Below are 13,040 nucleotides of genomic sequence, written 5' to 3'. Positions count from 1 at the left end.
ACAACCACTTATATGCTTTATATACTTATCATAGTCTTCCGCTTGCGAAATCCAATTGCTTTTGGAGTATGATATTTTATTTTGGTATAATCTCATTCATGCTTAATGCACTAATATGGACAACATTTAATCATCATTATCTATGTTGTATAAGTAATGCGTTGGAACTTGGGAGTTGGGCATCTGCTTGACCCTCGATTTTTAGGGCATTACACTTTTAAAATGTATAAATACCTTTAAACTTCATTGTTGCTTGTAAAGACCTTAAAAATCATAGACGCTAAGAATTCTTTCAAAAGAGATGAACTTGATAATTTATTTCTTTTTTTTCCTATGTGCAGGATTTTAATCAATTGTGCCTAAATTTAGGCTTACAAGCAATTCAGCCTTTTAATGCCACTCGTGCTAGGAGTATGCCATATAGAGGATTTGTTTATTTATTTATTTATAATTCAAGACCATTTTCAATTTATTATAATAAATATTATATTTTTTTATTGTGTAGTAATATAAATTTTGTTTAATATTTAGTTTTATTTATATTGCAACATTTTTTGTTTCAAATATTAAAAAAATGCAGGTTTCAATAGAATTATATATAATAATAAAAAAATTTATTGGCCTGTGTTGGGCCCTCTCAAATCTGTAGAAAGACTTTTACCGGGGCTTGTATAGATCTTTGTAGGTGCTTTTCTGTAATTAAAAGTGTTTAGGAGGACTTTTGCGACGCTTTTTCCACTTTTGCTGGCGCTTCTGTCAGAAATACTAGCACCTAGCAAAAGCGTCGTGAGACTCCACCATTACCGGCGCTCGTACAAGCGCTAGTAAAAACACCTTAGCGACGGCAAGACTTTTATAGACATACCCTTCTATCGGCGCTTGTCTAGCGCCGGTAAAGAATATTACCAACGGTTTTCGGGGCTTTTACTAGCGGTTTTGGCCATCGGTAAAAGTTCTTTGTCTTGTAGTGGCACCTATGGTCATATAGCACTTCGAAATTCAAACATCCACTCGTAGTGAGAAATTTTCTTCATGGAGAACTAAAGACAAGCCATTTATACATACCATTCAAACTTTACTTAATTCTTAACATGAAAGGTTGGCATCCAATGCACCCATATATAAGAGGGACTCCATGATTATCGAAAAGAGAATGATATCTACAATATGCTCAGGTTTTCAGTTTGGGAAAGTGGGGCCCGTGGTTCAGTGGTCCAAATTGCCAGCACTATGGGTTCCATCCTGAATGTAACTGGCACCAAAAATTTCCTAGAGTAGAAGATCCAACCCATTGAATCACTGGCCTTTTCTTGGTTGATTATGGCTATAGCTGTATTTTATTATTAACTATCTTTTGCTGGCCATCATCTGACTGGTTAAGATTTACCCATGAGGATTATTACTGCATTGCTTACCAATTAGATCACCTCTTTTCTTCAGGCCCTACTGCCTCAAGGATTTGAAACTATTTCCAATCCTCCTTCATGATTCACGACCAAGGCTTCTCTCAGCTGTCTGCAGTGAGCAGGGCTTCGCTGTGAAGGTCGTATGCCACCTCTGACCGTCTGCACCTCTTGCGTGCTATCCTCCCCTCCATTTTCTGGGAGTCGTGGCTGGAAAGGAATAGAGCCCATTTTAACAACACAGATTTTTCCCCCTCCAAAGTCATTGGCCAAGTCCATCGCTGGATCAGAAAAATTGGTTGCACGCTTCGTCTTCCCTCCACTCTCAACCGGTGCTCCTACCATATGCTCTCGCTTATCCAAATTTCAAACCCGACTCTCAGCCCAAGAAACATCAAGGTGGTCAAATGGACCCGCCCCAAAAGGGGATGGATAAAGATTAATGTGGACGGCTCTGCTCTTGGTAACTCGGGGCCTTTGACAGGAGACGGTATTGGGAGATGTTGGGAAGGGAAGTTCATTTTTGGATTCTCCTTAGGTTATGGGGCAGGTTCCAACTCCCGGGCTGAATTTCGAGCTATCTGCGAGGGCCTTGCTAAGGCCGCTGATTTGGGCTTTTCCAAGATTGAAGTGTCTAGTGATTCCATGTCAATTGTTAATATCCTTACCAATAACTCCAAGCCAGCCTGGTCCATGTGCTACTGGCATGCGAGAATTAAGTCGTTCTCGGAGTTTTTGGACATCTCTTTCTCTCACACTCCTAGGGAAGGCAATACTATAGCTAATGATCTAGCCAAAAGGGGTAGTGCTTACCGGGGCTCCTCGTTCTATGATTCTCAATCTGAACTCCCCACCGGTACAAGGGGCCTTCTTTTCTTGGACAAGGTAGGATTAGGCTATTTGAGGAAGGACTAGTGTCTCCTCTTCCGTTCATATGATAGGTGAGGCATCGATCTTTTTGTGACGCCTGCCCAAAGAGCTTGTACATCCTCCCTTGTTTCAATATAAACGTTTCGGTTGATAAAAAAAAAAAAAAAAGTAGGGCCCAACATATCAACAATTGGATCACTGAACAGTGGTTCCCACTCATATAAGCCAAAAACCAAAACTTACGGTAGATGTTCTCATTTCAAGCATTGTATAATGTGTCATACATTATTAAAATAAAATCACTATTTTGTGACACTAATAATATCAAGAAAGAAATTCCAACTATCTTACTTTCGGAGTTCCCAATGCAGAAGCATTCCTTTTCTTCGATCTCTGCAAAGCTTTTGCAAAGTCTTCTCTACCTAGAATGTGAGCTGCATTTTGACATGAGCTAGTGTCCTGAATAGGCTTAGAACCAACAGCATGGTTTCTATTATTATCTCGGGCCTCCACATTATCAATTTTGCTACTGGGCCTGGGTACTAAATTTGCAGCTGCATCAGCAAATAAAGCCTGCATATCCCTGGGCATAAACCCAGACATTTGTCCAGCGATGTCCTTTAGAATATCCTCAATATCAATCTGCAAGCAACAATCATATTACTTGTTAATGTTGACTGCTTAATGTAACAAATAAAGGCCAGTTCTAAACAAGGGAATATCCAAGGAGATTCTAAAATTTTGGGCTTTTCTAGCATATACAAAGAAAAACGTCATGGAAAACAGAATAACTAAAATGTTCAAATTCAAGAAGGGGAAATATAAATAAATAGTGGTAAGAAGGTTTATTTTCATAGTAAGTGATAAAAAAACATAATTAAGAGGAAAAGAAAACAATCTTTTATCATGAAAACATCAACACAACATAAAGATATTTTATAGTTCAACAATAAATGGAAAATACTGATAGTCTTCTGATATATTTGGTTTTCAAAGATACCATGAAAAATGCCACCGTATGTAACTTCATCCTCCATTATGAAGAGAAAGCTCATAAACTAAGTTTGAGGATGCGTTCGGTTCACTCACATGCGTAGGAACTTTTGAAACAGGCTTAAGTAATTGGTATAACATTTCAAGCCTTTGAGCTTTGCTTAGTGGACCCATGCTTATTTCATGACTGAAGCAACGTCTAATGGATGGTGTCAAACCTTCAGAACTGTCAGCAGCTGCAACCAGCAGTATCCGCTGTCTGCTCATCCTCTCAGCCTCCACTAAATACTGTATTGGAAGAAAATAACAATATCCTTCTCGGTACTCTTAACAAATCTAGAGAAGCGACAGAAAAGTGCAAGTTTGCTGATCTCACACGTGCCTCTCAATCCACATATACATGCATGCATACATGACAACGGCCATGCAACATCCAAGCCACTCAGTAGGGACACTTCAATATGACCTGGTCCAGTTACAAGGTCTGTCCACTCTCTTGGCAGTCCCCAAATGTGTGGAAGAAATAGGCCATAGGGCTATATTCAGCATACATGTAGGGAAACATGATGAGTGGACTAGTGGAATTGTCTGATTTTGGGCCAGTTAATGTGCAGCAGGACTCGCACATTATTGGCTTGCATGTGGCACAAGTTTCACATCAGAACATACGCTTCCATGTACGGGTGCATGTGTGTTCATAGAGAAGTTTGTGTGAGATTAACAAACCTCTGAATAATGACAATGGCAATAATTGCATCTTACAGAACCACCATTTGCATTTTCTTCAGAGTAATAATCTCCGCATTCGGGAACTGGCTCAGTGAACTCCTAATAACAGATGCGACTTCAGACGTAATGCCAGCTTGATCACTTGGTGAACCCTCATTGGAGGATAAATTCGCGAACAATTCAAAATGTCGTAGAAGAATTATTGATAGCGAGTATCTGTTCCAATATCGTACTTCAGAGTAGCAATAATTAATACCAACAAAATGAAGAGAAAAAGAGAAGCGTAGCTTGTGAATGCCAAAACAGGCTATATAAACAGCTATATAACATTATAAACAATTTATACCACGATGGAGCCAACCTGTTGGACCGCTTAGATGTTGTATGCACATGACAGGTTGTGTGTGTGTTTGTGCGTGTGTGAAAACACGTGCACATGACAGGTTGTGTGTGTGTGTTTGCGCGTGTGTCCGCGCACCTGCACATGACAGGTTGTGTGTGTGTGCATGCACATGACAGGTTGTGTGTGTATGTGCACGCGCGCATGCCTACTCTCAATCTTTTACTGTTCATTAGCATTGTTAATCAAAAACATCAGTCAGGGTGGTATGAGCACGACGGTATTGCAGCGTCTACCTTGGTATTTTTTGTCTACAAAATTGTGAACATCCTTGTTTACCTCCATTCAGTTCACTTTTCATTAATCTCGGTTCTTTCTGCATCTGTTTGTTTTGAATTAGCTTCACTGTTACACTTCCTTCGTTATCCATCCATTTCTCTCTTATCTCACCGCTGTTCTTGTGGGTGTTCTTTGTTCCACCTTTTGGAGGAAAAAAAAAACAAAAAAACAAAAACTCCTGTCTGCATTCAAAGAAAATCCACAATATCCTTCAATGCTCAAGTCTTACCTGAAGCTTAAGGGTACTTCCTGACCGAGTTCCAAACAGTCAGCCATCCTCTTTGCACTACAAGAAAACTGGCCTTTACCGGCGGTCAAAACCGCTGGCAAACTCCCAGAAAACCGCTGGCAAATTCTTTGCCCACGGTCAGCGAACAGTCGGTAAAGCCTCGGTCGGTAAAGGCTTTACCGGCATTCAGGACCTTTACTGATGATTGTGCTGGATGCCGCTAAATCGCCAGTTTTTTGCCGACCAGAATCTTGGCAAAAGCTACGAATAAAATCCCTAGCTACTAGTGACTAGCCCATAGTGTGACCATAGCCATTGGTACCGTAGCTTTTTAAAACTTTGTTACAGATTAAATTCGTATCTAGAAGGATCATGGCCACTGACAATCCGTAGCAATAGAGAAAATCTTTCTTATCAAAAAGTTTTAAAAAAAAAAAAAGAAAAAGAAAAAGAAAAGGTGAACCACATGCATCCTAGTTTTTTTTACTAGTCTAAGCAGCTAACATACCTTGGTTAATGTCAATGATCTCCTTGTTGCTAGTGATTGCCATTGTTTCCAAGGGACTTGTTTCTTCTATCGATCTTTAGTGAGCTTTGTAGTAGTAAAAGGCATCAACACCGGTATTTCAGAGTCCTTCAGCAAGTTCAGGCCCTCAATGATATTGAGGTTCACCACCTATGAGTGGAGGTTCTCTGTTTTGTCTACCTGAAGCTCAATCTTCTCACCACAGTCCAGAACCTGCACAAAGGGAGATTACAATGGGTTTATGTTGTTCTGCACATCACAAGATTTAAATAATTTGGGGGCTTTAAAAGATAGGGTTGCATGGAGGACACTAATCTTGGCATTTGGGTAGCCCAAGGCAAAAGATTTTCCTAACTGCACAAAAAATAAATCCAATATATTCACGGCAATGCCATCCCTGCAAACAACTAGAAGAAACTGGAACCTACTTTCCATTTCATTTTCTTTAATTAAGGGCATAAGAGAATAGAAATTGAATATAGAATTGTATGCAAACGAATGAGAAACAATCCACAAAATAGTGGCTTATCATTTAAACTATATGAAAAAGAGAGAGAGAGAGAGAGAGAGAGAGAGAGAGAGAGAGAGAGAGAGAGCATGACACAGTAATTCTTAAATGATAATTCATGTCAATTGCATATTCCAATCTATGACTATTATGAGTTATGTATAGTGCATATGTTCTAGCATATTCACCTTCTCTCTAACTGCAATGTTCTTTTTTTAAGCAATAGACCGAACATAAATACATGGCCCAAAACAATGATCAAACAACAAAAGGAAAAAACATTAAGGAGAAAAAAGGTATCAACTGGACAAAAAATGTAGAAGGAAAAGACACAGGTATCAGTATATCACAAGCACAATATAGTATTATAACTCATATGAAACCAATACAAGTGGGCTCCAAAGGATCTACTGCTCAGAGAGCATGGCTAGAGGTGTTACCTCATCTACCAGATGGGCAGTTGTTCTAAAGAAATCAAACTTTCTTTGGAAATCTCATAAAATCAAAATCAACAACAACAAAAATAAATAAATCAGATGCAACCATAGAAAACAGTGAGCTGATCAAAGGTGAATTACCTGTTCTTAACCTTGCACTTCTTTCTGTAAAACTAAAACACTCCTGAAGAAAGAAAGCAAGAAAGAAAAAGAAAAAGCAAAAAAGGTGAATTACCTGTTCTACAAGACTTTCACTGAAAAACCAAAGGCATCTTAAAGTGATAGCATTCAACACTAACAAGTAAAATGTAAAATGTAAAAGTACATAATCCTTTAAAAAAAAAAAATTTAAAGTACAAAGGTGAATTACCTGTTTCACAAGACTTTCATTGAATGTAGTTTATTGCAAGACAAAAAGAAAACTCTATAGTATTATTAGCAAATGATTTATTATTGGCAAAACTGAAAGGAACCATAATATGTTATTTATTCGCTTCTATTTAATACTATGCAAAATACACCATATTGATGCACTAGGATATATAGCAAGGCATGCTTATCAAGATTAGCAACTTCATTCAACATGACTTTGATTAGTACACATGGCTATTGTATACACGGCATGCAAGTAAACAATTCATCCAATTTAAAGATAAAATGAAAGATACTAGAGCAAACAAATCAACGTCCAAGCAAGTAATCTAATCACCCAATTCAAAATCTACCTATAATGAAAGATATAATGAAAGCTCATGGAATCAGGCACTACAAACTTATCAGTAAATATTCTTTTCTATATTGCTACTACATTGTTCATTCTAGCTCCTACTGCTTTTTTACTTATCATATACTAAAAGTAGTCAGTCAAAATGATTAATTTGAATGAAACCTGACTAGTTATCAATACTATTAGACCTAGGATCAGAATTTTCTGGAGGTTCTCCTAAACCAGCACTCATGACCTATGATATCCATGAGAGACATACTAGAATGAAGCACAAGACACTGATCATCAGGCAAAACCTTTGACAACCCTACTTGGCATAGTGCCAAACCAGTCATCATGATGGTGCTACAAGGTAGAAATAGCACATGGCTAACAAAGAGGCCAAAAGGTCAAAAGTTTTCAAGGATGCTTAAAAAAGAAATATCAATCAGAACATAGAACACAAGCTAAGATTTTTCATTTCTGAAACATCAAGGAATATGAATACATGGGGGTGAAAAAGAAAAACCTGGTGTCATCTTGGGTAATAAGTATCAGGGTCTCTCCCTTCTGTTCATATCATAAAGCACACAGACATCTACAACAATTTTCATCTGGAAACAAAAACAATAAACAAACAAATAAATAAATAATCAATAAGACTGTTGATTTCAGAACTAAATCATCCCAAAATTGAAGAAGAAATTGATTGCATAGTAAAGTGAAGCAGCAACAGATTTGGATGTAGGTGTGGGGTATCATCTATTAATGTAAATAAGTATAAACAGGTAGGAAGCAGGAGTGGGAGTGACAATCTGATGTGTGATTAGAAGCGGGAGCAACACCTAGTTAGAAGCTGTGTTGTCAAATCGCATAAGTCTTCTATGATGAAAAGCATCAAATTAAAACATAAGCAAGCAGCTTCATCATTCTGAATGTGTTTCCACTGTACATAATACTTTGCTCTGCTGTGAAGCTCTTTCACAGGGCAAAGAAGGATACAACCATCGGAGAGGTATTTTCCCATCTTGATTGAAGTATCCAGCACCCATCTTCAAATTCAAAATATAAAAGTTGATCTTCTGATATGTTATTTGGGTGCATCTGAATAAATCCTATTCTAACATCTGTAAGACTGTACTAGTTCCCCAAGCTAGCATGTTGGAATTCTCAAACATGTGCAGAGTGCTTAGTGACCAGGTCCTTGATTTTGTTTCGGTCAATTCAGATTCTCAGCATTTAATTTTTATTTAAAAAAAAAAAAACTAATAAACAGTCCCATCTGATTCATAGTGCAGGGGCTTCTCAAACTTGGTGGGATGATATCAAATGCTTAGGAATGTGCATTAGTAGGATAAGTGTCATAGTTTGCATGAATTTCAGGCCAATTTGGGATTCTGTCAAGTTAATAAAATCATTAGATGGGTTGAGACAACACTCTTACTAAAGAATGATCTGTTACAAGTTCCAGGAAACTATGGGAAAGGAGAATGATCTGTTACAAGTCAGGAGTAACCTAAGTATCTAAGCATATCCATGACAATAACAAACAATAATCCTGATGACAGGGATATTAAATTCATCATTAGCAGCATGTATATTGGCGTGTTAATGGATAACTAATAAAATGGCAAATTTTCAAAGTATGGCTCAACATAAGTAGAACTGTTAACCCAGAAAGCTGAGGACACGGTAAAGTAGACCTCTCTTCCCCAACAAAACTAGTCATATTCCTTCAGCCGTCCATCTACAGAACACTAATATAACACTAAAATAAATGCTTGTTCAGCAAATCTATGTGGCTCACCTAATTACTAGACCTGACTGCTTCATGTGTTAGGGAATTTTCAAAGTGGAGTGTACCAGATAACATTTGTATTTTATACTACTTATACAGATCTTAACTATGTTAAATATCTATTCCTATCCGTCATTTTTCAAATGTATGTGGCTCACCTACTTGTTCTCTCTATTTTTGATACTGAGATGCCGAAAGAATGGCTAAAATATCTTCTGCTACATTTGCTTCTCTGAACATGTGCCCACAAGTCAGACTTAGGAATGCTTTGGAGTGGAAATTTGCAATTCAACAACACGACGTAGTCATCGAATTTGGCTTAATTTAGAAGAGAATCATCCAATTACTGGTGCAGAAATGCATTTTACTTTGTTCATCGCACTTGAAATACCCAACAATGTATTAATTGTTTGTGATGATCTCTAATTAGATCAGCTCCACTACCACTCCCACCAATATACTATTCAAATGATTGAGGAATCACCCACACCGCTCTAACGCATTTTACTATGTTCATCGATGGCCAGGCAAAAAGAGTTAAAGAATGAATTTCTACCAATTGGGTCTATTTGAATTCTCACTCCCAACATTGTTAAATCTTTTCCTGTTCAATCATTTCAATTCCAATGCTGAATTACAATGTGGGAAATAAGGGTCTACTTGGATATACTTATGGATTTGTCATTGGTGAGGATTCTACCAGGAGACATGTCCACCAAAGGAAGAATCTGATTCTGGGGTTGCAGGGAATTTCCAAATAGCTGGAAGGAATTATAATAGTCGTTGATGAGAAGATGTTATGATGATTTAACTCAACTCACTAGATATCCAACAGGGTTGGGTTGACTCAAAAACTCGACCTGACTAACTCTATATTTAATAGTTTGAAAATTTATGGATAGGAATAGATATTTATCATAGTTAAGATCTGTATAAGTAGTATAAAATACAAATGTTATTTAACATAGATATTCAAATTTTGAACAGTTTTTTTCTTTCTTTTTTTCTTTCTTTCCTTCTTTTTAATTTTCTTTTGTAGTTTTGAATATGCCTTTGTTTATTCTTTTTTGTAAACGAGGACATTTGGTATTGAGTGTATCTGAACATTTAATAGGTGATGATAATTTGTGCCTGATAGCTAACTACAAAGAACAACATGGTAATGATGTAGTATTTTCTAAAGCTATTCTTCGGAGTTGTATTTCAGATGAGCTCGACAACAATGCTACAAGTTCTTCTAGAGTTGTCCAAAAATTTGCAGTTAGGCAGAGTTTTGGAATGGCCTGAAATTTGCTGTGAATCCTCATCCAAGTGGGGATTTGAAATCCTCAGCCAACAAACCCCCTATTTGAGGGGATTTGAAGCCCCCAGTTACTTTATAGTGCCAACCATTCCAAGGGATTTGAAATCCTCATTTTTCTTAGATAATAAATGCCATCCAAACAACTTTCCACGAAAAAAACCATTTCATAAAAACAGTTTCCACAATCAAAATATATTCACTTCCAGAGATGGAAAAAGAGGTGGACATGGATTCCAAAGGTCTAGTCCTAAAAGACCATATATATATATATATATATATATATATATATATATATATATATATATATATATATATATATATATAAAGAGTACCCATAGAAGTACATTTACTTCAGATCTCTAATAAATCTGCAAGGGGAATTGGATGTTCAGGATAGATGGACCGTTGAACATTGACGGCCTAGATCTTCAGAAGCATGCTGCAATGGTAAAGAATGAAAACTAGATGGATGGGAATTAGGGAAAAGAAATCTACCCAACTTGTTACAATATCATATTTATTGCTAGAAGAGAGAGAGAGAGAGAGAGAGAGAGAGAGAGAGAGAGAGAGAGAGAGCTATAAAACGCTAAACACAGATGTCTTTAAATCCAAACCCATCGTAAATCTAGATAAGACTAAATCAAATCACTAAAAACGGATTCAAGAATCTGCAGATGTTAGAAGCACTTCTAAATTAGGGATTCAACAATGCAAATCCCTAAAAATGGATTCGACAACGCAAATCCCTAATCAGGGATTTGTATTCAACAAAGCATACTCCTAATCAAGTATTCTAAATTTCAAAAAGCAACAATGAGAAGAGAAAAGCATTACATCATACCTGAGAATCCGAGATTTACGAGCAGCAGAAGACCGAACTGCAGTGGAGGGTCGAGGAATAGGGTTTTGAGAGATAAATAGATACGAAGAGTGAGAGTGAGAGGAGAGCGAGCAGAGAGGGAGAGGGAGACGTCGAGGCAGAGGGAGGGAGAGAGAGGGAGAGCACGTAAGAGTGAGAGGGAGAGGGAGAGAGAGGGAGAAGGGGAGCACGCGAGAGGTAGAGGCAGAGAGAGGGAGAGCACGCGAGAGTGAGAGGTATATGGGGAGGGAGTGAGAGGGAGTGGAGATGGAGAGGCATAGAGAGAGAGAGAGAGAGTCAGTGCATAGAAAGAGTTGAGGGTTTTTTTTTATTTTATAGGCGTACCCTTTGCTTGCAGCCGGTAAAACTGGCAGCTGGCAAAGGGTTAGCCCATCAGTCAGCTTAAGCCCTTTTTCTTGTAGTGTTGTATGGACAATATAGTGTTCTTCCTAGGTGGCACAAAGAACATAATCCATCACCATACGAGCTTGAATTCCTCATTCCCCATTATCAAATGGAACTTCCCAAATTTAAACCTAGTGATCATCATGAAGAATGGATTTTTGATCCATGTCCAATTGATGAAATTCGTAGATGGGGAGACTATTTTGTTAACATTGATGAAGTAGAAATCTTTTTGTTATCCCATATCATTCCAACAGAGGAACACCCTTTATTCTAAATGGTCCTTTATTCACGCCTGTGTTTAAAAGTATTACCAATGATGTGGCAGCATACCTCCCAACACACCTGCAAACACTAATGCTCATCTCTATCTGAGAAAAGACTCACTCTCTGAGTTTCTTCCAAGTTCTAAATATCATAATCATATTCACACACCCACCACTCTATCTTTCTATCTCTCTTTCTCTCTCTTTCTTAAAGTTTCTTTACATTGAAGAGTCAAGAGACTCAACTTACAAGTTGCAAGTTAGTTTGTTATAGTTTGAGTTTCCTCCAAGCTCTAAGTTCTAACATTTGTTTTTTTTTTAGTTTGTTACTTACAACACAACTTACAAGTTAAAAGTTACAAGTTTGTCAAGTTACAAGTTACAAGTTATTACAAGTTAGTTACAACTTACAAGAGTACAATACAAGTCTACAACATTCTCTTAAGACTCAAGACTTAAGACCCAGGACTCAAGACTCAAGACTCAAGTCAAAAGTGAAGATAAGAAGTGAAGAATTTGTGTTTTTGTAAATTTGTAATTATGTGTAAATTTCTCTCTCCCCTCTCTTTTACTACAAGTGTAAGTGTGTAACGCTCTCTCTTTCTCCTTTTCTTTTCCCTCTCCCTTTCTACTACTAGTATAAGTCTCTCTCTCTCTCTCTCTCTCTCTCTCTCTCTCTCTCTCTCTCTCTCTTATCTGTTTAGTCTCTTGACTCTTTAGTCTTTACTTTACTTTAATTTTTACTTTTTAGTACTAGTTTACAACTTACAATCAATACACACACACCAACATAATGTCTTCTTCCTCTTTGAAGCCCAAGTCGAATGACTCGGGTTAGAAGTATGTACACTATCGTAGTACTTCGGAAAAGACTCATATAGTATGTGAGTTATATGGGTATGTGGATTCCGGTGACATTGCGTGGCACAAGCAACACCTTACTCATTTACTGGGCTCAAATGCAAAAGCATGCGACAAAATTACTCCAGAAATTCGAAGGGAGATCATGGAGTATGTGGATAAATAATCAATAAAAAGATGCGATAGTACCATATGTCATGAAAATTATATGGAACAAAGTGCATATGAAGATATAAACATAGTTAATGTAGATGAAGCTAGTCCTACTCTCCCTACTTCAACAAGCCGGTCTAGACCATAATCAACGGCATCGAAAAGAGCCCGAGGGCATGGGCCCATGGACAAATGGTGTAGACCACACTCTGATGATGTGGTCGACTAAAGTGGTCAGGGTAAAGGGTTAGCTCAAACAATTTAAAAAACTGGTATAAATAAAAAGATACGAAAACTATTATTCAATATATTGCT

At 37.5% G+C, this 13,040-nt stretch overlaps 1 pseudogene; it reads right to left on the bottom strand.

The window, feature by feature from the left end:
* The window catches only part of LOC131246563 (peroxisomal ATPase PEX6-like), a 140,848-nt pseudogene that overhangs the window by 59,436 nt on the left and 68,372 nt on the right, over positions 1-13,040 (bottom strand).

The sequence above is a fragment of the Magnolia sinica genome, chromosome 1 (genome assembly GCF_029962835.1).
Source record: "Magnolia sinica isolate HGM2019 chromosome 1, MsV1, whole genome shotgun sequence".
In the NCBI taxonomy this organism is placed as follows: domain Eukaryota; kingdom Viridiplantae; phylum Streptophyta; class Magnoliopsida; order Magnoliales; family Magnoliaceae; genus Magnolia; species Magnolia sinica.
This window is presented reverse-complemented; position numbering and strand designations above follow the sequence as displayed.